We start from the raw sequence: 21,140 nt of genomic DNA on the forward strand, positions 1-21,140 counted from the left end.
AGAAAAGTGTCAACAGTGGTGGAGGTGTAGCAGGAGATATGATATGGGTGACAAGTATGATAGCAAGATTAAAGATAGTTATGCAATGGTGGTGTTTTCAATGTAGGCCTTGTTTCCAATCACCTGCACACACAGCCTTGAGCTGTTATGAAATCACCATGTGCAAACATTTTGATAAGTTCAAACATGCTGAAGCACAAAGCACTACCTTTATCTACAACTGCACAGCAGCTACTAAGCAGGACATTTTGTAAGTACAAACAGCTACAAATGTGGATTCAAATACAGCAAGCTCACCACAGCAGCTAATAACATTTCCGGGAGCTCTCACTGAAAACGTTCAACCGGTTGCAGGCAAGCTATTGTGCTCACACCTTAACAGATTGTTTCTTTGCCACAGTTCGACAGACTGACAACCACTTAAGGAATTTTAGTATACATCTCTCAAACTCTACACACTTAAAAAATCAATTAAAGTGAGTGTGCGATACAGAACAAATTCCTAGAAGCTACATTGCACTGCGTTGGATTTTTAGTACAATGCGATTAAAAATGGATCCAAACTGGGCCAAATCTTGGGAAATTGAATGAGTTAATTCTTGTCATGAATCACCCATGTAACCTTTAGGAGAAACGCGATGATAGTGTTCACCAATACGACGCTCCTTTCAGAGCATTGCAGTGAAGCTGGACCTCAATATCCACAACACACACAAAATGCTGGAGGAGCATAGCAGGCCAGGCAGCATCTGTGGAAAAGAGTACAGTTGACATTCGGACCAAAGCCCTTCGGCAGGACTGGACCTCAGTATTCTGGAAAACTTATTGTCAGGCCCTCCAATGAGAACACTATCTTTGTTCCACAATGCCATCAGGAAAGCACTTACCTAAAATTATGGTCCACTCCATCTTCTCAACACCCTCAACCCATGCCCCAACTTTCTGCTGCGCTTCCCACTCTACAGTTCACAGTTAGTCTTTCAATTCTTCCTCTCCCGATGTCATGACTTTCTCTCCTTGTCCCCCATTCAGACTCTATATGTCATTGCTAGTCTCTCCCAACTCCTTTCTCTCATTTTGTGAAAGAAAGTTCCAGATAAGACAGCATTCCCCTGCCCCTCCCCACACCTCAAGCAATGATAGACCTCCAGAGGACAGCCCCACATTAGTGTACAACCAACACAGCAAGGACCTGGACAGACACTGTTCAATTTTGCTACCATTTTTCCAGAACACCTATTAAGCAATAGAATTTTGTTGGTTTTTAATTAGTTCATAGGGTATAACCATCGCTGGAAAGGCCAATATCAGAATCGGAACCAGAAACTCAGAGGCAGGAGTTCATTCTAGTCATAACCAACCTCTCAAAGCATTTCATCACTGTCGATGTGAATGCTACCGGGCAATAGTCATTAGGGCAGCTCACATTATTCTTTATTGGCACTGGTATAATTGTTGCCTTTTTAAAGCAAGTGGGAACTTCTGCTCGTAGCAGTGAGAGGTGAAAATGTCCTTGAATACTCCCGCTAGTCGATTGGCACAGGTTTTCAGAGCCTTACCAGGTACTCCATTGGGACCTTCTGCCTTGCGAGGGTTCACTCTCTTTAAAGACAGTCTAACATCGGCCTCTGACACAGACAGAGATCACAGGGTCATCAGGTGCAGCAGGGAACTTCACAGCTGTAGTTGTGTTCTCCCTTTCAAAGCGTGCATAGAAGGCGTTGAGTTCATTTGGTAGTGAAGCATTGCTGCCATTCATACTACTGGGTTTCGATTTGTAGGAAGTAATGTCTTGCAGTCCTTGCCAGAGTTGCTGTGCATCTGATATCACCTCCAACCTCGTTCGAAATTGTCCCTTCGCTCTTGAAATAGCCCTCCGCAAATCATACCTGGTTTTCTGGTACAGGCCTGGGTTGCCGGACTTGGATGCCACAGATCTAGCCTTCAGCAGACAACATACCTCCTGGTTCATCCGCGGCTTTTGGTTTGGGAATGGACAGTAAGTCTTTGTAGGCACACAGGCTTCCAACACTGATATATTGCATTCCTTTAAAGGTGATGTAGCTGCTATCATGCGATACGTTCTTTCCATATTTCCTCACTACATTGGTATCTGCTGATCAGAAGTATTTCATTGATGGTAAAGCATTTTAATACATCCTGAAGTTGTAAAGGATGCAATATTAATGATAGTCTTGAACCGGCTGTCATGTTTGACATTCGCAGGGTATTTCTCACTGGATTAAATGGTCAGTGTAGGCTGTACATCAGGTCCCTCCAATTTTCACAAGATATTCCCAGATCTCTGTACTTCTGATGAGAGGCATTGATCGTGTGGATAGTCAGAGGCTTTTTCCCAGGACTGAAACGGCTAACACAAGAGGGCACAGTTTCTCCTCTCCTCTGACTTGGCAAAGGTTCTCAGTACATGTTATCTGTTATGAAGGCTGAACGTCTTCTCCTTGTGCCATATACTTCCATTATTTTAAATAACGTCCTTGTCCATCCCACTTTGGAAGGGAAGATAAAGTTGGGTTGATGGAGACTCTATTTCTGAACAGTTCAATAGCAATGAACTCTGCGGTGGAATATGTCATTGCCCTCTCATTTGGGAATAATACTGCAAGTGATGTTTCACAGTGATATTTAATTGATGTTCCATAATTTGTTTCTTCAATGCTTCCATACGAACTGATATTTTGTACTTCGCGGATTTTTGTACTTCTGTGATTGTACGTGACCCCAAACATCTTCCATTCTTAGCTACTTTGAATGGCTTTCAATTAATAGTAGGAAGTTGTCTGCTCCTTTCTCCCAATCAATATGGACCCCTTGGAATGGTCTTGTAGGCCACTTTCTTGCAGGAGCTTTTGTTTAGGAGCCTGTGATTTGCTTTGTTGAGGTGAAGGATCAATTTTATTCACCATATACATTGATATGTACTATATTAAGAATTTGCTGGTGCACTGATCAAGGCATGACATGCAGCAAGAAAACAACATTCAACAATTATAAAGAACAAAGTTAAATGTTAAAGTGTGGATATGGAATAAAATGTTCATAAATACATAAATACCAGCATGTATTTACATCTACTGTTACAGGTGTATAATTATACATCTACCAGCTAGATCTTCTATACTCCTGTTGATATCAAGCCAATAGACAAAGCCTCCACTCAGTGACTTCATATTCAAATACTCTGCATTGACAATTTCCACTATCCTTTGTTGGCAATTCCTTCAGTGCTCAGATCCAGTGTCGCCATTGTATACAAGCCTGGCTAGTATACAATTCATAACATCTGTGATGAAACATATTCATGTCTTTGCTTACAGCTGTACCCGAATCTGTCATCCACTTAATATGTGTTCATACATCTGCCTGGAAAGAAGATCTCTTTGTGTAATTTTAGTAATTTCCACTGCCGTGATAGGAAATTATTTTTGCCCACCTGTAGAGTATAAGTTTTGTTTGCTAACCTCTTTGCAGCTTCTTCGTAGTGTAGCCTGGGCAAGGCATCGATTGTAACAGCTTGATGCCCTTGTTGTATTGAAGCATTTCTGTACCCTTGACTGTGTCGTCATAGAAATAGTGGAGTTCTGCCCAAGGTGGCTAGTAGTAAATTGTGATCAGAGACCAGCATGAACTATCTTCCCAACACAAATATTTCCAAGCATGAAAAAGACTGCAGATACTGGAAATCCAAAGCAACACACATAAAATGTAGGTGGAACTCAGCAAGTCAGGCAGCATCTGTGGAAATGAGTTAACAGTTGGTATTTCAGGCCAAGACCCAAGAAGGCTCTCAGCCCGAAGCGTCAACTGTTTATTCACTTCCATGGATGCTCCTTGACCTGCTGAGTTGCTCCAGTACTTTGTGTGTGCTGCTAAGAATATTTCTAATTGCGTTTGTAATTACAAGTATAATTGCCAGTGTCTCTTTCTCTATTTAAGTGTATTTTTTCTCATATGGTCACCATGGCATGACTTGCATGCAGTGAGTCTGGCCATGATCTATAATCACTACCCCACTCAGTGCTTATAAGTATTGTCTGTAATTGATTTTAAAATGCACTAAAGGCAACCCACTGCTAGAGTTTTCATTCACTAGATTTTATGCTTTGAGCTGGTCTTTAACTTATTGCCATGTCTTGAATAGGTGGCGCAAAGACATTAATAGGGCAAGTTCCAGTAGAAACCTGGATTGATATTGAGTCAGACCTAAAAGTGACCAGAGCATAGCGTATCATCTTCTGATATCTGACTCTGTTGATAGCCTCAGCATGCTCCTTAGCTGCCCTGAGCCCAGTTTCTTCTGATCCCAAACCTAAACAGAACTCTTCCACGTCTGCCGAAAGGTTTTCTTTCCTCGCGGATATAGTAGTTGGAACATCATCCTGATTGCATAAACTTCACCCTGCTATATCTTGTCCACTTATGATCTTACCACTGCTGTGGCCAGGTGTACAACTCCCTGCAGCTGTTACTTGTCAAATAGCGGCTGTCTACTTGTCAACATTAAGTTGGGCCTTGGGGTGCGACTGATCCACGTAGTGAAGACTTGTCTCCTGCCAGATTGGCATATTTCATTTGACCTAAATTCAAGTCTATGCCACTCTGATCAACAATCCCACTAATCCTGCTCACCTACTTAATTCCTTGTAACCTAGTCTCTCTCACATGTTCATCAAATTCCTCGATTCTCCTGTCATCCACTCCAGTAGGGGTAATCCACAGGAATGAATTAATTCCCCTTACCAACCAGCACACCTTCTGGATGTCTGAGAAAACTGGATCCAAGAGTTACCTTAATTTCTTTGCCAAGACAAACCATCATACTGGTTTTAACACCACCACGTGCACACAGTGGGGGAAAAAACCTCCTTACTTTAGTCTTTTTTTTCACTATATTCACCAAGCCTTCTTTCCATATCTTTTTTTACATTCATTTTTGTTTCACTGCTTAACCACCACGGTTTAGGGTTACGATATTCTGCTTAGCTTTCCATACATCAGCTGGGAGCCCTTGCTTTTTCCAATTGACCATCATGTGGCTGTGAACTGAAGTACTTGTGTTGAATGATTTTTGTTGCAATAGTCTCAGATTCTCCCTTCTATCCCACTTTCATGATACTCACACTCACAGCCTCAGTATCAGGCTATATTTATCAAGATTGTGTCTTTGCACTTGTGTATAGGCTCCTTCCAAACATCTTGGCTTTCAAAAGAAAAACATATGCGTTAGTTTGATGTAGGAATTGAAAATGCCCCGTCATAACCACCGAAGTTTCCAATATAACCTGTTTGTTGCCGGTCTGTCATGGTGTATATCAATTCAACAATTATTAAATATGAACAAGAGAAAATCTGCAGATGCTGGAAATCCCAGCAACACACACACAAAATGCTGGAGGAAATCAGCAGGCCAGGCAGCATCTATGGAAAAAAAGCTCAGTGAAGCACCTTCTATTACTCCAAAAGACTGAGGTTTGGTAAAATACTGAAAGGCTTTTATTCGCTGTACAATATGACCTCCACAGTGAGTGTCTGCCCCCGGACTGAGGGGGAGGGGCAAGGCGAACACCTTTATACAGGACTCTGTGGGAGGAGCCACAGGAGCAGTCAGCAGAGGGGTGTGTCCAGACAGGTAACCAAGTTACAACATATATACATGGTTTACCACACACAGTCAACGTTTCGAGCCGAAACTCTCCGGCAGGACTGGAGAAAAAGAAGCTGAGGAGTAGATTTGAAAGGTGGGGGAGGGGACAAACCTACCCACACCTTTCAAGTCTACTCCACAGCTTTTTTCTCCAGTCCAGCCAGAGGGTTTCGTCCTGAAACATTGACTGTGCTTTTTTCCATAGATTGTTAAGTATGACTTTTGGCTAGATTCTACTTTGTGTGTGTTACTTGTGCTCAGGTTTATATTTCAGATTTGCTGAGATTAATTGTTGCCTTCACAGGCTCTCCTTACCAACCCTATAACAGTCTCTTATCATCTTTGTCGCTTTAAAGGACATCTTCACTGCCGTTGGAATGTATGTTCTCAGCCGCTATCCTCCAACTAAGTCCATTGCTAGGTGTGCAGACTTGTGTACGTGAGGGAGCAGGAGATTAACAAGATCTGTGTGGTTTATTCAAAGGCTTTTCACAAACTGCCTCGGGAGATTTCTCCAAAACATTGTTGCAGCTCAGAGAGCAATTAGTCACATGCAACTGTTCTTAAAAGAATGACTGCCTTAAAGCAACAATTATTGTTCCCAAACCATATTGTATGTACTACAGTCAATGAAACCTAGTGACAAAATGTGAATAAAGCTTTCTTTATCTCTTGTGTTTAAATGCACATTTATGAAGATTCTGGGCGAGGGGTGTTACATAAATTAATTCAAAAATAATGGCTAGCAAATTCTCTCTTGTTTGCTAACATACAAAGATATCAGAAACTGTCTGAGCACAACGATTTATGTAAACATAAAGAAATTATTTCATTCCTTTTTCCTGTGTTCTTGCTTGTTCCACAACTATCATTGGATGTATCCAAAGTAAAATAAAAGTACAAGAAAGAAAGTTAAAATACCACTCCTCCTAAAGCACTTTATCATAGTTCAGGCTTCCTTTCAATTTTTTGGTAGCTAATACTGTAAAAAATGCTACTTTCAATGTGAGTTACTTAACCTGCAAATTTATGTTCTACACATTCCATACTTGAAGGAGTGTCTCCAGAGTTATTATTTCCTCTTTAATTATTGTACTAGTACCTGATATCTTGTCGTTTTTACCATATAATTGCTTCAAAATACAGAGGATGCTGTGGTCCAAGCACATAGTTTGGACCCCCTTTATTTGTTTAAAGTTTATGCAAAGAACATACATTTTTACAGCCAACTTTGCATTGACAGCATTTTACGAACACTAGAGTGGTAGAGTGTTAAAGCCATCTGCCATTGAAACAGTAAGAACACATACAACATGCTGCAGGAATTCAGCAAGTTAAACAGCATCTATGGTAGGTAAATAATTGACATTTTGGGCTGGGACCTTCATCAGGACTGGAAAGAAAGGGGACCGAAGCCAGCATTTTAAAAATGTGGTGAGGGGAAGGAGCACGAGTTGGCAAGTGATTGGTGAGTCCAGGTGAGGTAGGTGGGTGGGATCAAAGCGAACGTTGGCAGAAGCTGGGAGGTGATAAGCGGAAAAGGCAAAGGCTAAGGCAGGAGAAGATGGAATCTGATTAGATTAGATTAGATTATGAGGACACTCAGTCCTCTTTTATTGTCATTTAGTAATGCATACATTAAGAAATGATACAATGTTTCTCCAGAATGATATCACAGAAACACAAGACAAACCAACTGAAAAACTGACAAAAAACACATAATTATAACATATAGTTACAACAGTGCAAAGCAATACCGTAATTTGATGAAGAACAGACTATGGGCATGGTAAAAAGTCTCAAAGTCTCTCGAAAGTCCTATCATCTCACGCAGACAGTAGAAGGAAGAAAAAAACCTCTTCCTGCCATGAGCTTCCAGCTTCGCAAACTTGCCGATGCAGCACCCTGGAAGCACCCGACCACAGCCGACTCTTGGGTCCATCCGAAAACTCCAAGCCTCCAACCAGCCCTCTGACACCGAGCACCGAGCACCATCTCTGCCGAGCGCTTCGACCCCGGTCCCGGCAACAGGCAATAGGCAAAGCCGAGGATTTGGGACCTTCCCCTCTGGAGATTCTCAATCGCACAGTAGCAGAAGCAGCAAAGCAGGCATTTCAGAAGTTTCTCCAGGTGTTCCTCCGTGCTTCTCACGGCTGTCTCCATCAAATCAGAATTGTGCACGGCCCCTAGTTAACACATACGATATAATTCGGAACGTCCACACACGCTGCATCGCGCCGCCATCTTCTCCTCCCTCCCTCTTCAGGAGAGGATACTCAATCATGGAATAATGGGAAAGAGGCAGGGAATAGAGGAAGGTCATGGACAGGTCGTGAGGGTGGGGAAGGGGAAGAAAAGGGGTGAGTGGGCCATGAGAATGAGGGAAACGAAGCTGGGGAGGGCAGGGGGAGCTAATGGGAGTGGTTCCCAGAAGTTAGAGGAATCGATGCTCATGTCATCAGGTTGGAGACTACCAAGACAGAATACGACAGGACTTTCAGCCCACCCGGTCTGCGTCGACCATCAGCCAGCCTTTACACTAACTTGTGCATTAATCCCCCTTTTCATCCTCCCGACATCCTCATCCGTTTCCACAGATTCTGCCCATCACCTACAAATGAGGGTCAATCTACAGTGTCCAATTAACTTCTTCAGTATATGGAAGGAACCTGGTGCACCCAGGGGACACCCATGCAGTCACAGCGAGAATGTGCAAACTACATACAGACAGCACCCTAGGATGGACTTTACCTGAGTCCCCAGTGTCACAAAGCAGACGTTCCACGAGCTGCATCACTCTACTGCTAGAACACACTGGGTCATATCCTGCAGACTGAGCCCTGTTCCAAGTTCCTAACAACTGTCCACTGGATCAAAAAGTTCTTCCTCAGATCGCCTCTAAACCTCCTACTGTTTCCCTTCAAACTATCCTCTCTGGTTTCAGGCACTTCTGCTATGCTAAAAGATAGCTGAAAGCTTTTTGCTCTCCTGGCTAAATTCCACATCCACCCAAAGGCCTCAACACCCATTAATTTAAAAAAATTCTTTTTCAGAAAAAGATGTTGCACAAATTACACCCTTCCTTGTACTTTTGTTGCTGAAAGCTAAAATTGCTATTAATAACTTGAACATTACTTCTGAAATGTTGCAGCATGAATTACTTTTGGTCACTTGCCTTGGGAGTTTTTAATTCAGTTTAATGCAAACTGATATTTCTTTTGAACTCCAGAGAGCAAACAATGGAATAGTAATCAATCACTCATGGGGAACGAGGGCTGGTTGATGGTGGTAGAACGATGTTGGCAATATCACAAGGACCAATTGCAATCTTCTGCAAATGATGTCCAGTGTCAAAAGACTCCCACAGTCCAAAGACATACTTATTGATCATTACAACTCCTACTTTACTTTACTTTACTTTACAACTCCTCCCTTGGAGGGTCAGACACCCTGAGCCAATAGGCTGGTCCTGGACTTATTTCCATCTGGCGTAATGTACATATTATTATTTAATTATTTATGGTTTTATATTGCTATATTTATACACTATTCTTGGTTGGTGCAACTGTAACGAAACCCAATTTCCCTCGGGATCAATAAAGTATGTCTATCTATCTGTCTATCTATCTATCTATTACAATGATCAATAAAGCAATTTTGGTCATTGTAAACTGTCCTGTGATTAGGTTGGAGTTAGATATGTGGATTGCCGGACAGAGCAGCATGACTTATTGGGCTGGAAGGTCCTGTTCAGAATAGTGTCTCTAACCAAACAAAATAAAATATCAGGCAAGAATATAATGAGCTGGTGATTTTCCACCCCCTAGGACTAACACACGCCCTTCCCCACAAAACAAATTTACACCCCATACTCTTCAGCTCAGCAATGGCTTCAAAGTTGGGAATGTTCTCCATGTTTCCACATGTTTTATTAGTGTTCCGTGTTCCTATGCAGGTTTCCTATATTCAGTGATATTTAGTACACTTCATGCACCATTTAGTATGGTGCATCCAGTAGCAAATCAGTCATTCTAAACAAAAGCCTGCCTTTCACCTCACCGTGGGCAATTTCACGGATGATCTGCTGGTAAAACAATTTTGACAACAGAAAGAGCTTGGATGATTTGACATTTCAGATAAGTCTGCATATGAAGCCCTTATTGACCTATTCTACATGCTTCATGCGCAGAACCTATCATAACTATCTCAACACTTGCATAATGCACCATTGAAGAAGTTAGCCACAAACAGCAGTGAAGGGCAAAACTAATCTAAGATCTCATTGTTTGCATCAAAAGGAACAAGTCACACATTTGCTTCTCAAATTAAAATAAAGAGGTTTACTGAAAGGGAAGGTGACTAAAAGTTTTTACCTCGACTTTTCTAACAGTGGACACAGAGAGTGTAATGAAAGGAAATTGTAATGCCAGAGCTGCTGAGTGACACCTTATTTCTTCACATTACAAAATAAACTAATTTATTTAGCCCCACACAGTATTGCTCTAAAAACAGATATTGATCTACACAGCTCGCTTGACTAGGCAAATCGATACATGGTAGTGGATGGCAGGTGATGGATTGGGCCTGAATTGAGTGCTTGCTTACTCTTTGTACTGCTGTGGTTGAGCTCTGGCACAATGTAAACTGTTGTGAGACAGGGAAAGAATAGCTGAGGCACTTCGATTCTGCAGGGTTAAAAAAAATCCTGAAGCTAAACTTGCGTACCAACTAGTATTGAACAGATTTAGAATGGAGGAACGGCTGGAGGTGACGATCGGGGATCTTTAGTGACTGAATTTATTTTAAAAAATACAGTAACTTAATTTTCATTTGTTTTTATTTTTTGAGATACAATGTGGAGTAGTCCCTTCCAGACCTTCGAGCCGTGCTGCCCAGCAACTCCCAGTTTAACGCAGGACAATTTGCAATAACCAATTAACCTACCAACCCGCACGTCTTTGGATTGTAGGAGGAAACCAGAGCACCTGGAGGAAACCTACTCAGTCACGGGGAGAACGTACAACCTCTATATGGGCAACAGCGAGAATTGATACCCCGTCGCCTGAACTGTGAAGCATTGTGCTAACCACTGTACTATCATGCCACTAATCATGGTTTACATTTTATTTATGAATGGTCATTTGACTCAACGGCTCTATGCCAGTGAATCTGCTCCACGTGAGCACACCTTTCCTGGTCTAACATCATCAGTCAGGAAACCATCAAGTTGATGATAACAATGCTAAAACATGAACTAATGTGTTCTGTCAACTCATGGCAAGTGCTGTGGGATAATGAAGGGCAAGATTTATAATGTATTAGGAAGGCAGATCAGATCACCAAAGGGAAAATTAATCATGAATTACTCAAAATCCTTAGTGAAATAGAAAGAGTAATGACTATAATTTGATCAAAATTGTGCTTTTCAATTGGTTTACAATGTGGGGACTCTTACAGGCTTAATGAATTCACAAGAGGCTGCAGATTCTGGATTTTGGAACTAAAACACAAAACGGATGGAGGAACTACAAGGCACAGCCTCAGAATTAAACTATCCCCCTTTAGAACAGAGATGAGCAAGTATTTCTTTAGCCCAAGGGTGGGGAATCTGTGAAATTTATTGCCACAGGTGGCTGTGGAAACCACATCACTGGTATATTTGAAGCAGAGGTTGATAGGTTCTTGATTAGTAAGGGTGTCAAAAGTTACGGGGAGAAGGCAAGAGAATGGGGCTGAAAGAGATAATAAATCAGCCATGATGGAATAACAGATTCAATGGGCCGAATGGCTTAAATTTCCTCCAATGGCATCTGTGGGGGGAAATGGATATATGAGGTGAAAATATCGACTGTCCAAATTAAGGATCTCAACCTAAATCATTGATTGTCCCTCTACAGATGCTGCCTGACTGAGTTCCTCCAGCAATTTATCTTCTGCTCCAAATTCCAGCATCTGCAGTTGCTTGTGTCTCCAAGGGTATCTATGACCCTACCTTTGCCCAATGCCAAGGCTTTTTACAGAAGATTGACTGAGTGACGATCCCATCCTGTAAGTGAAGTGTTAAGATCCAAGGCAAAGCTGTACAATTATTTTGGCTGAGGTGAGCACAGTGTTGGCTCTGCCTCATTGCTCCTGCGACGACGATACATTCATGACTTCTTGTAATGCCTTTGAGGATTCTGCACTTTCTTCCTTTGACTGGATAGGTGTCTTCCGGGTGCTCCTGTTTTTTCCATATCACAAAGATGTATGAATTGGTGGGTTAACAGGGTGCCGTGAATAGTCCCTGTTGTGTAGGTAAGTAGTAGAATCTATAGAGAGTTGATGGAAATGCGGGGGGTGAGGGGTTCTGGGAAAATAAAATGATATTATAATAAATGCAACATACATCAAAGTTGCTGGTGAACGCAGCAGGCCAAGCAGCATCTATAGGAAGAGGCGCAGTCGACGTTTCAGGCCGAGACCCTTCGTCAGGACTCGTCCTGACGAAGGGTCTCGGCCTGAAACGTCGACTGCGCCTCGACCCGTCCTGACGAAGGGTCTCGGCCTGAAACGTCGACTGCGCCTCTTCCTATAGATGCTGCTTGGCCTGCTGCGTTCACCAGCAACTTTGATGTATGTTGCTTGAATTTCCAGCATCTGCAGAATTCCTGTTGTTTACATTATAATAAATGGGTGGTTTATGGTTAGCACAGACTCAGTAGGCTGAAAGGCTTGTTCCTACTTAGTATCATTCCAGATGGGGCATAAGATCTGCAGTCTTCTTCACTGATTGTCATTTGCTACACTGGGACCTCAGGGAATATTCAAAGGATTTGAAGTACACTTATTATTAAAGTATGTATGCAGTATACAACCCTGAGATTCGTCTTCTTCACAGACAGCCACGAAACAAAGAAAACCATGGAACCTGTTCAAGAAAAAAACATCAAATCCCTCCCCCCACCCCATGCAAAAAAAACAAATTGCACAAACAGCAACAAGAACATCAACCCCCCTGCATAAAAAACAAACCACACGAACAACAACCCCCTTCACACACAAAGCAAATCACGCAAACGGCAACAAGAAACAACAGAATATAAATCACAAAATCAAAGAGTCAGTTTAGCTCAGTGTTCATTATCTGCAGGCTGCTCGATTCAAAGACCATCATGCCTTTTGGTCTATTGACCTTTGGAAGTGATATGAAGGAATTATCGTTTCACTTCCATTGCTTTAACGAAAAATTCACACATATTATGGACTAAAAATTAATGTAATATTCCAGAAAAGGGAAAAAATACAAGCATTTTTTATTCTTCTTTAACCTTCAGCTGATAGGGTGACTGAACTATGAAATGATACCATCAATATTGCATACGGACACATTGAATAGGAAGGCAGTATACATTTGTACTTATCTGCGAACAAAAGCAAACCCGATTCATGCATACTATAATAGTGATCAAATTTCCCTTTAAAAAGTCAACAGATCAGAACAAAAGAATGATTTTTCTGTAATACCTTATAGTTTTAAGTGAAACTTCAGATGGAGACAGTATATTAAATATCAGAAAAGGTTCTCAAAGGAGGATTTAGCTACAAGGAAAGATAAATCATTTAGGTTTAATCCCAGGTAGAGCAGACAATCTTAGAAATGTCTGCATATATAAATGAATGTGTTTAGCTGAACCACTGCTCACAATGCTAATGTACAGGATGATTATATCTGCATATTATACTTTGCTGATTTAGTCTAACTTCTCAAAAGCAAAGTTTACATACAGGGGTGATTGAAAAGTTCATAGCCTAAGGCAGAAGGAGTCAAGTTTAGAAAACCTAGCACATTTATTTTTCAACATAGTCCCCTCCTACATTTACACACTTAGTCCAGTGGTCATGGAGCATACGGATCTTGGACCTCCAGAAAATGTCCACAGCAGGGGTGATTGATAGGTTCATGGCCTAAGGTAGAAGGAGCTCTCGTTACATGCACATGTAGGTCAACTCCTTGAATGATTATGCAGAAAGTTTGAAGTCAATAACTCATCAGTTAATAACTCATCAGGGGTGACTGATAAGTTTGTGGCCTAAGGTAGAAGGAGATGAGTTATTAACTTCAAACTTTCTGCATCATCACTCAAAGAGTTGAACTTAACGAGAGCTGTATAACTCATTTCCTTCTGCCTTAGGCCATGAACCTACCAATCACCCCTGCTGTGGACACTTTCTGGAGGTCAAAGATCTGTATGCTCCACGGCCGCTAGACTAAGTGCATAAATGTAGGAGGGGACTATGTTGAAAAATAAATGTTTTAGGTTTTCTAAAATTGACTCCTTTTACCTTAGGCCACAAACTTATCAATCATCCCTCGTACCTTCAGTATTATACTATTGATTAGTAAAATTAAGAGTACCTTTTTGATTAAATTTTGAAATGGTTCATAATTGTACTCGTAATTCCATTGCTGATGTATAGTGCAGACAAAAACAATATCTAATGATAAATGCAGGTAATTGTCAACAACAGTATCAAATTAAGTGTCTAATGAACAAAGGAATTTTATTGTTTACCACGTTAGCTTGAAGCAACCAACTTGAAGTAGTAACACGGAAAGATAATTCAGCATGATGCAAATAGCCTTGAAGGCAAATGTAATCTGTTCTCTTTTTACTTCTTGCGATCTACAGGTTTATAAACCCATTACTTTTAAAATGAAACTATTTGTCATTCTCCATTATAAAGAATAAGTTGATTCAATAAGGTTTACAAATACCATTCTGAACTGTAAAACAAACTGGTTTACTGTTACTTATCATTTAATCTCAAGAGAATAAAGTTAAAACTAGCCCCTTGTTAAATCAGATGCTGCAGTTGGCATGACAAAGGATGCATTTATTATCAATAGCAGGTGATCTGACTACTTGTGTGACAAAATTAATGACTGAACTGTCATACTTTCATATGATTAACTACACCACATCACTGCAAACTCCATTGTGTTAAGGAAAGTAAATGCAAAATTACAATTGGAAACTGGATTTAAAATTGTATTTCAGCTTTTCCCTTTCATTAACCAAAATATACTATAGGTGCTCAATTTTTTTTTTGTTTTTAATAAAAACATTCTGGAAATACTTAACAGGCCAGGCAGTATTTGTAGAAAGAGAAACAGAGTTAATGCTTTCAAGTTGAAGACCCTTCGTCAGAACTGGGAAAGGGAGAAGGCAAGTAAGTTTTAAACTGTGGAGGGAATGGAGGTGGAATGGATTGGACAAAGGGAATTCCTCTAATAGAGTGTGGCCAGGATTGCTGAGGTGATAATGCTGTTTGTGAAGTAATCTGTTTGAGAGCAAGAACACAAATAAAGGAGCATATAAAAGCTGTGAAATGCAGGGCACTGTTAAAGAAAATGTTACAGCAGAACCAATACAAACAGAAAAAATAACACACACCAAATGCTAGAGGAACTCAGCAGGGCAGGCAACATCAGTGGAGGGGGACAAACAGTCGATGTTTCACGACAAGAAATCAGGACTGGAATGGAAGGGGGAAGAAGCCAGAATATGAAAATGGCGGTAGGTGATAGGTGAAACTAGTGAGGGGGCAGGTCGGTGGTTGGGGGAGAGGGGATGAAGTGAGAAACTGGCACGTGATAGATGGAAGAGGTAAAGAGCTGAAGAAAAAGGAATCTGACAGGAGATGTCAGTGGACTATAGGAGAAAGGGAAGGAAGAGAGATACCAGATGAAGGGGATGGAAAGATCAAGGGATGGTTAAGAGGGGAGCCAGAATGGGGAATGGAAAAACAATTACATCATTGAGATGGACAACTAGATACTCGAGGTCACCTATATGGACTGAAACTGCTGTTCCCTACTCCTACCCCCTAAGTACTCATGACTTTGGAGGTTGAAGAAATTGGCATGTCCGCTTTGATCCTCACCAATTTTTGTTGATGCACCAGAGAAAGTATCCTATTCAGATACATCACAATTGCCCGTGACTGCAAGAAACTGCACAGTGCTGTGGACACAACTCAGCACATTGCAAAAGAACAGTTTCCCTCCATGGAAATCGTCTATACTTCCCACTGTCTCAGTAAAGCAGCCAGAATAATCAAAGACCCAACTCACACCAAACATTTTCTCTTCTCCCCTCTCCTGTTGAAAAAGAAGATTTTAAAAAAACACCTGAAAGATCATACAGCCAGGCTTAGGGACATCTTCTATCTTGTTGTTATCTTATAGGATAATAAGATGGACTCTCGATCTCACTATGATCTTGCACCTTACTATCTACTGCAGTAACACTTTCTCTATAACACTATTTGCATTCTGTTATTGCTTTACTTTGTGCTACCTCAGGGCACTGTTGAAACAAATGAACAGTATGGAAGACTTGTGTTTCACTGTGCATGTGACCAATTTAACTCACAGGCTATCATCAGGTTTGTACAACAGATATGTCCTGAGATTCCAGCTGGGAATCTTCCCAGTGTCAACAATATTGATACTTTCATGGACTTGGCTCATCAGGCTTTGGTGAGATACATTGTCTTGTAAGTTTCCCTTTCCCTCTCCCTCTCCCTCCCTGTCCTTATTTGTTCATTCCTCATCTGCTAGGGCATGGTATATTAATGAGTGTGTCTCCATGCCAGTGTTTTGTTCTCTGCGTAGGATATGGGAAGACTGGGAGACCTCCAGCCTCCCAGATAAACACATCTGCACCAGGTGCACCGAGTTGCAACTCCTGAGAGAACGTATTAAGGAACTAGAGTTGCAGCTCGATGACCTTCGACTCATATGAGGAGGTGATAGACCGACACTACAGGGAGGTAGTCACCCCTCAGTTGCAGAAGACACGTAACAGGGTGACAGTCAGGGGAAGGAGGGGGAGTGCACAGCCAGTGCAAAGTGCACCTGTGGCTGTTCCCCTCAATAATGAGGCACACAACTTTAGACACCACTGAGGGGGATGACCTACCAAGAGGGAGCCACGGTGACCGGGCCTTTGGCACTGAGTCTGGTGCTGTGGCTCAGAGAACAGAGAGGTGAAGAGGACTGCAATATTGATAGGAGATTCCTTAGTCAGAGGAACAGAGACGAGGTTCTGTGGGCACAATAGAGACACCCAGATGGTAGGTTGCCTCCCTGGTGCCAGGACCAGGGATGTCTCAAATTGCATCCATGGCATTCTCAAAGGTGAGGGTGAGCAGTCTGAAGTCTTGGTGCATATTGGCATCAATGATATATGTAGAGAAGGAAGGGAGGACTTGAAGAGAGATTTTAGGGAGCTAGGTAGAAAGCAGAGAAACAGGACATCCAGGGTAGCAATCTCTGCCTGTGCCTCGTGCCAGTGAGGGTAAGAATGGAATGATTTGGCAGGTGAATGCGTGGCTGAGGAACTGGTGCAGGGGGCAAGGGTGCAGACTTATGGATCATTGGGATCTCTTCTGGGGAAGGTATGACCTGTACAAAAGGCACGGGTTACAACTGAACCTGAGGGGGTCCTTGCAGGCAGGTTAGCTAGAGTTATTTGGGTGGGTTCAAACTAAGTTGGCAGGGAGATGGGAACCAGAGTGACAGTGCTGAAGATGAAGTAGTTGGTTTACAAACAGACCACAATGCATAGTGAGACTCCTCTAAGAAGGAGAGGCTGATGATAGGGCAAAATTGCAGTGAACAGGATGAATTAAAACATAAAAGGTGGACAAAATCGAAAAGGTTGAATACAGGACTGAAGGTGTTGTATTTGAATGTGTGCAGCATATGGAATAAGGTAGATGAATTTGTTGCACAGTTACAGATATGTATGTGTGATGTTGTAGGCATCACTGAATCATGGTTGAAGGAAGATCATAGCTGAGAGTTTAATGTTCAATGATACACATGGTATCAAAAGGACAGGCAATAAGGCAGAAGGGGTGGCTTTGCTCTGTTGGCAAAAAATGAAATCAAATCATTAGAAAAAGGTGACATGGAGTCAAAAGGCGTTGAATCATTGTGGATAGAGCTGAGGAACTGCAAGTGTAAAAAGACCCTGATGGGAGTTATATACAGACCCCTAAACAGTAGTAAGGATGTAATCTACAAATTACAATAGAAGATAGAAAATGCATGCCAGAAGGTAATGTTACAGTAGTCATAGGGGATTTCAATAAGCAGGTAGATTGGGAAAAGCAGGTTGGTGCCGGAATCCATGACAGGAATTTCTAGAATGTCTACAAGATGGCTTTTTAGAGCAGCTCATGGATGAGCTCCCTAGGGGATCAACTATTCTGGATTGGGTGTTGTGCAATGAACGGGAGAGCTGAAGATAAAAGAACCCTTATGAAAAAATGAGTATAATATGATTGAATTCACCCTAAATTTTGAGGAGAAGCTAAGGTCAGATGTATCAGTATGACAGTGGGGTAAAGGGAATTACAGAGAAATGAGAGAGGAGTTATCCAGAATTGACTGGAAAAGAACACTGGCAGGGATGACAGGAGAGCAGCAGTGGTTGGAATTTCTGGAAGTAATTCTGAAGGCACAGGATAGATACATCCCAAAGAGGAAGAAGTATTCTAAAGGCAAGATGATACAACTCTGGGTAACAAGAGAAGTCAAAGGCAACATAAAAGTCAAAGAGAGAGCATATAATAGAGCAAAAATTAGTGTGACATTAGAGTATTGAAAAGCTTTCAAGTACAAAATGAAGGCAATTAAAAAGTTATTAATAAGGTAAAGATGAAATATGAAAGTAAGCTAGCCAATAATATTAAAGAGGATACCAAAAATTTCTTCAGATACATGAAAGTGTAAAAGAGAAGCTAGAATGGATATTGTACAGCTGGAAAATCATGCAGTAGAAGTAGTAATGGGGGACAAGGAAATGGCAGACAAACTGAATAAGAATTTTGCCTCTGTCTTCACTGTGGAAGACATTAGCAGTATGGTGGAAGTTCCAGCTATCCGGGGTCATGAAGTGTGTGAAGCTATCATTACTAGGGAGAAGGTTCTTGGAAAATGGAAAAGTCTGAAGGTAGATAAGTCACCTGGACCAGATGGTGTACACAACAGATTTCTGAAAGAGGTGACTACAGAGATTGTGGAGGCATTAGTAATGAATGTTCAAGAATCACTAGATTCTGGAATGGTTCCTGAAGACTGGAAAATTTCAAACGTCACTCCACTCTTCAAGAAGGAAGAAAGGCAGAAGAAAGGAAATCATAGGCCAGTTAGTCTGACCTCAGTGGTTGGGAGGATGTTGGAGTCAATTGTTAAAGATGTGGTTTCGGAGTACTTGGAGGCACATGATAAAATAGGCAAGAGTCAGCATGGTTTCCTCAAGGGAAAATCTTGCCTGACAAATCTGTTGGACTTCTTAGAAGAAATAACAAACAGGATAGACAAAGGAGAATCGGTTGATGTTGTGTATTTGGATTTTTCCGCAGGCCTTTGACAAGGGGCCACACATGAGGCTGCTTAACAAGCTACAAGCCCGTGGTATTACAGGAAAAATTCTAACATAGATAAAGCATTGGCTGACTAGAAGGAGGTAAAGAGAGGGAATAAAGGGAACCTTTTCTGGTTGGCTGCCAGTGATTAGTGGTGTTTCACAGGAGTCTGTGTTGGGACCAATTCCTTTGACGTTACATGTCAATGATTTGGATGATGGAATTGATGGCTTCATTGCAAAGTTTGCAGATGATATGAAGATAGTGGAGGGGCAGATAGTCTTGTGGAAGTAGAGAGGCTACAGAAGGACTTAAACAGATCAGGAGAATGGGCAAGGAAATGGCAGATGGAATATAGTGTCGGGAAGTGCATTATCATGCACTTTGGCAGAAGAAATAAAAGGGCTGATTATTTTCTACATGGAGAGAAAATACAAAACCAGAATTGCAAATGGACTTGGGAATCCTTGTGCAGGATTCCCTAAAGGTAAATTTGGAGCTTGAGTCTGTGGTGAGGAAGGCAAATACAATATTAGCATTCATTTCAAGAGGACTAGAATATAAAAACAAGGGTGTAATGTTGATTCTTTATAAAGCACTGGTGAGGCCTCACAGAGTATTGTGAGCAGCTTTGGGCTCCTTATCTTAGAAAGGATGTGATGAGACTGGAGAGGGTTCAAAGGAGGTTCACGAAAATGATACCAGGATTGAATGACTTGTCATATGAAGAGAGTTTGATGGCTGTGGGGCCTGTTTTCACTGGAATTCAGAAGAATAAGGGGTGACCTAATTGAAATCTATCGAATGGTGAAAGCCCTTGCTAGAGTGGATGTGGAGAGATGTTTCCTATGGTGGGAGTGTCTAAGACCAGAGGACACAGCCATAGAATAGAGGGGTGTTCTTTTAGAGTGGAGATGAAGAGCAATTTCTTTAGCCTGAGAGTGGAGAAACTGTGGAATTCATTGCCACAGGCAGTTGTGGAGACCAAGTCTTTATGTATACTTAAGGCAGACGTAAATGGATTCTTGATTGGTTAGGGCATGAAGGGATAGCGGGAGAAGGCAGGAGATTGGGGCTGAGAGGAAAAATGGATCAGCCATGATGAAATGGCAGAGCAGACTCGATGGGCCAAATGGCCTAATTCTGCTCCTATGTCTTATGGCCTTATGGAGTTTAACAATAATCATCTTGAGGTTGTGTTTTGACAACATCATAAAAGTGCAAGGCTAGTTTCCTCTTTCTCTCCACTGTTAGCACAGGTATTCCTGCCATAATTGTATTTCCATAAAACAGAGCAAAATTGATGAATTTGAAAACAGTATTTTTATTATGTGGATCAAATTGGTTTTAACGTAATCACTAATACAATGTGCGCTAGAGAAAAGCTGTTGTGTGCAGAGTGCAGGAACAGTTTAAGAGCTATATAGGACCCTGGTCAGACCCCACTTGGAGTACTGTGCTCATTTCTGGTCACCTCACTACAGGAAGGATGTGGAAACTATTGAAAGGAGATTTACAAGGATGTTGCCTGGATTGGGGAGCATGCCTTACGAGAATAGGTTGAGTGAACTTGGCCTTTTCTCCTTGGAGTGACAGAGGATGAGAGGTGACCTGATAGAGGTGTATATGAAGATGAGAGGCATTGATTGTGTGGATAGTCAGAGGCTTTTTCCCAGCTTGCTGCTATGCCTGGAGAGTGTTGCCCAGGTTCTCTGCCCTTTGGATGTGAATCTTTAGCACAAAATCAAAATAAATTGCAACCCAGATTCCCAGGGCTGAAATGGCTATCACAAAAGTGCACAGTTTTAAGGTGCTTGGAAGTAGGTACAGAGGAGATGTCAGGGGTACCTTTTTTACACTTAGAGTGGTGAATGCATGGAATGGGTTGCAAGTGATGATGGTGGAGGCAGATACGATAGGGTCTTTTAAGAGATTCCTGGACAGGTATATGGAGCTTAGAAAAATAGAGGGCTATGGGTAACCCTAGGTAATTTCTATAGTAAATACATGTTCGGCACAGCACTGTGGGCCGAAGGGCCTGTATTGTGCTGTA

This window comes from Mobula hypostoma, chromosome 23, assembly GCF_963921235.1.
Source record: "Mobula hypostoma chromosome 23, sMobHyp1.1, whole genome shotgun sequence".
Classification (NCBI taxonomy): Eukaryota; Metazoa; Chordata; class Chondrichthyes; order Myliobatiformes; family Myliobatidae; genus Mobula; species Mobula hypostoma.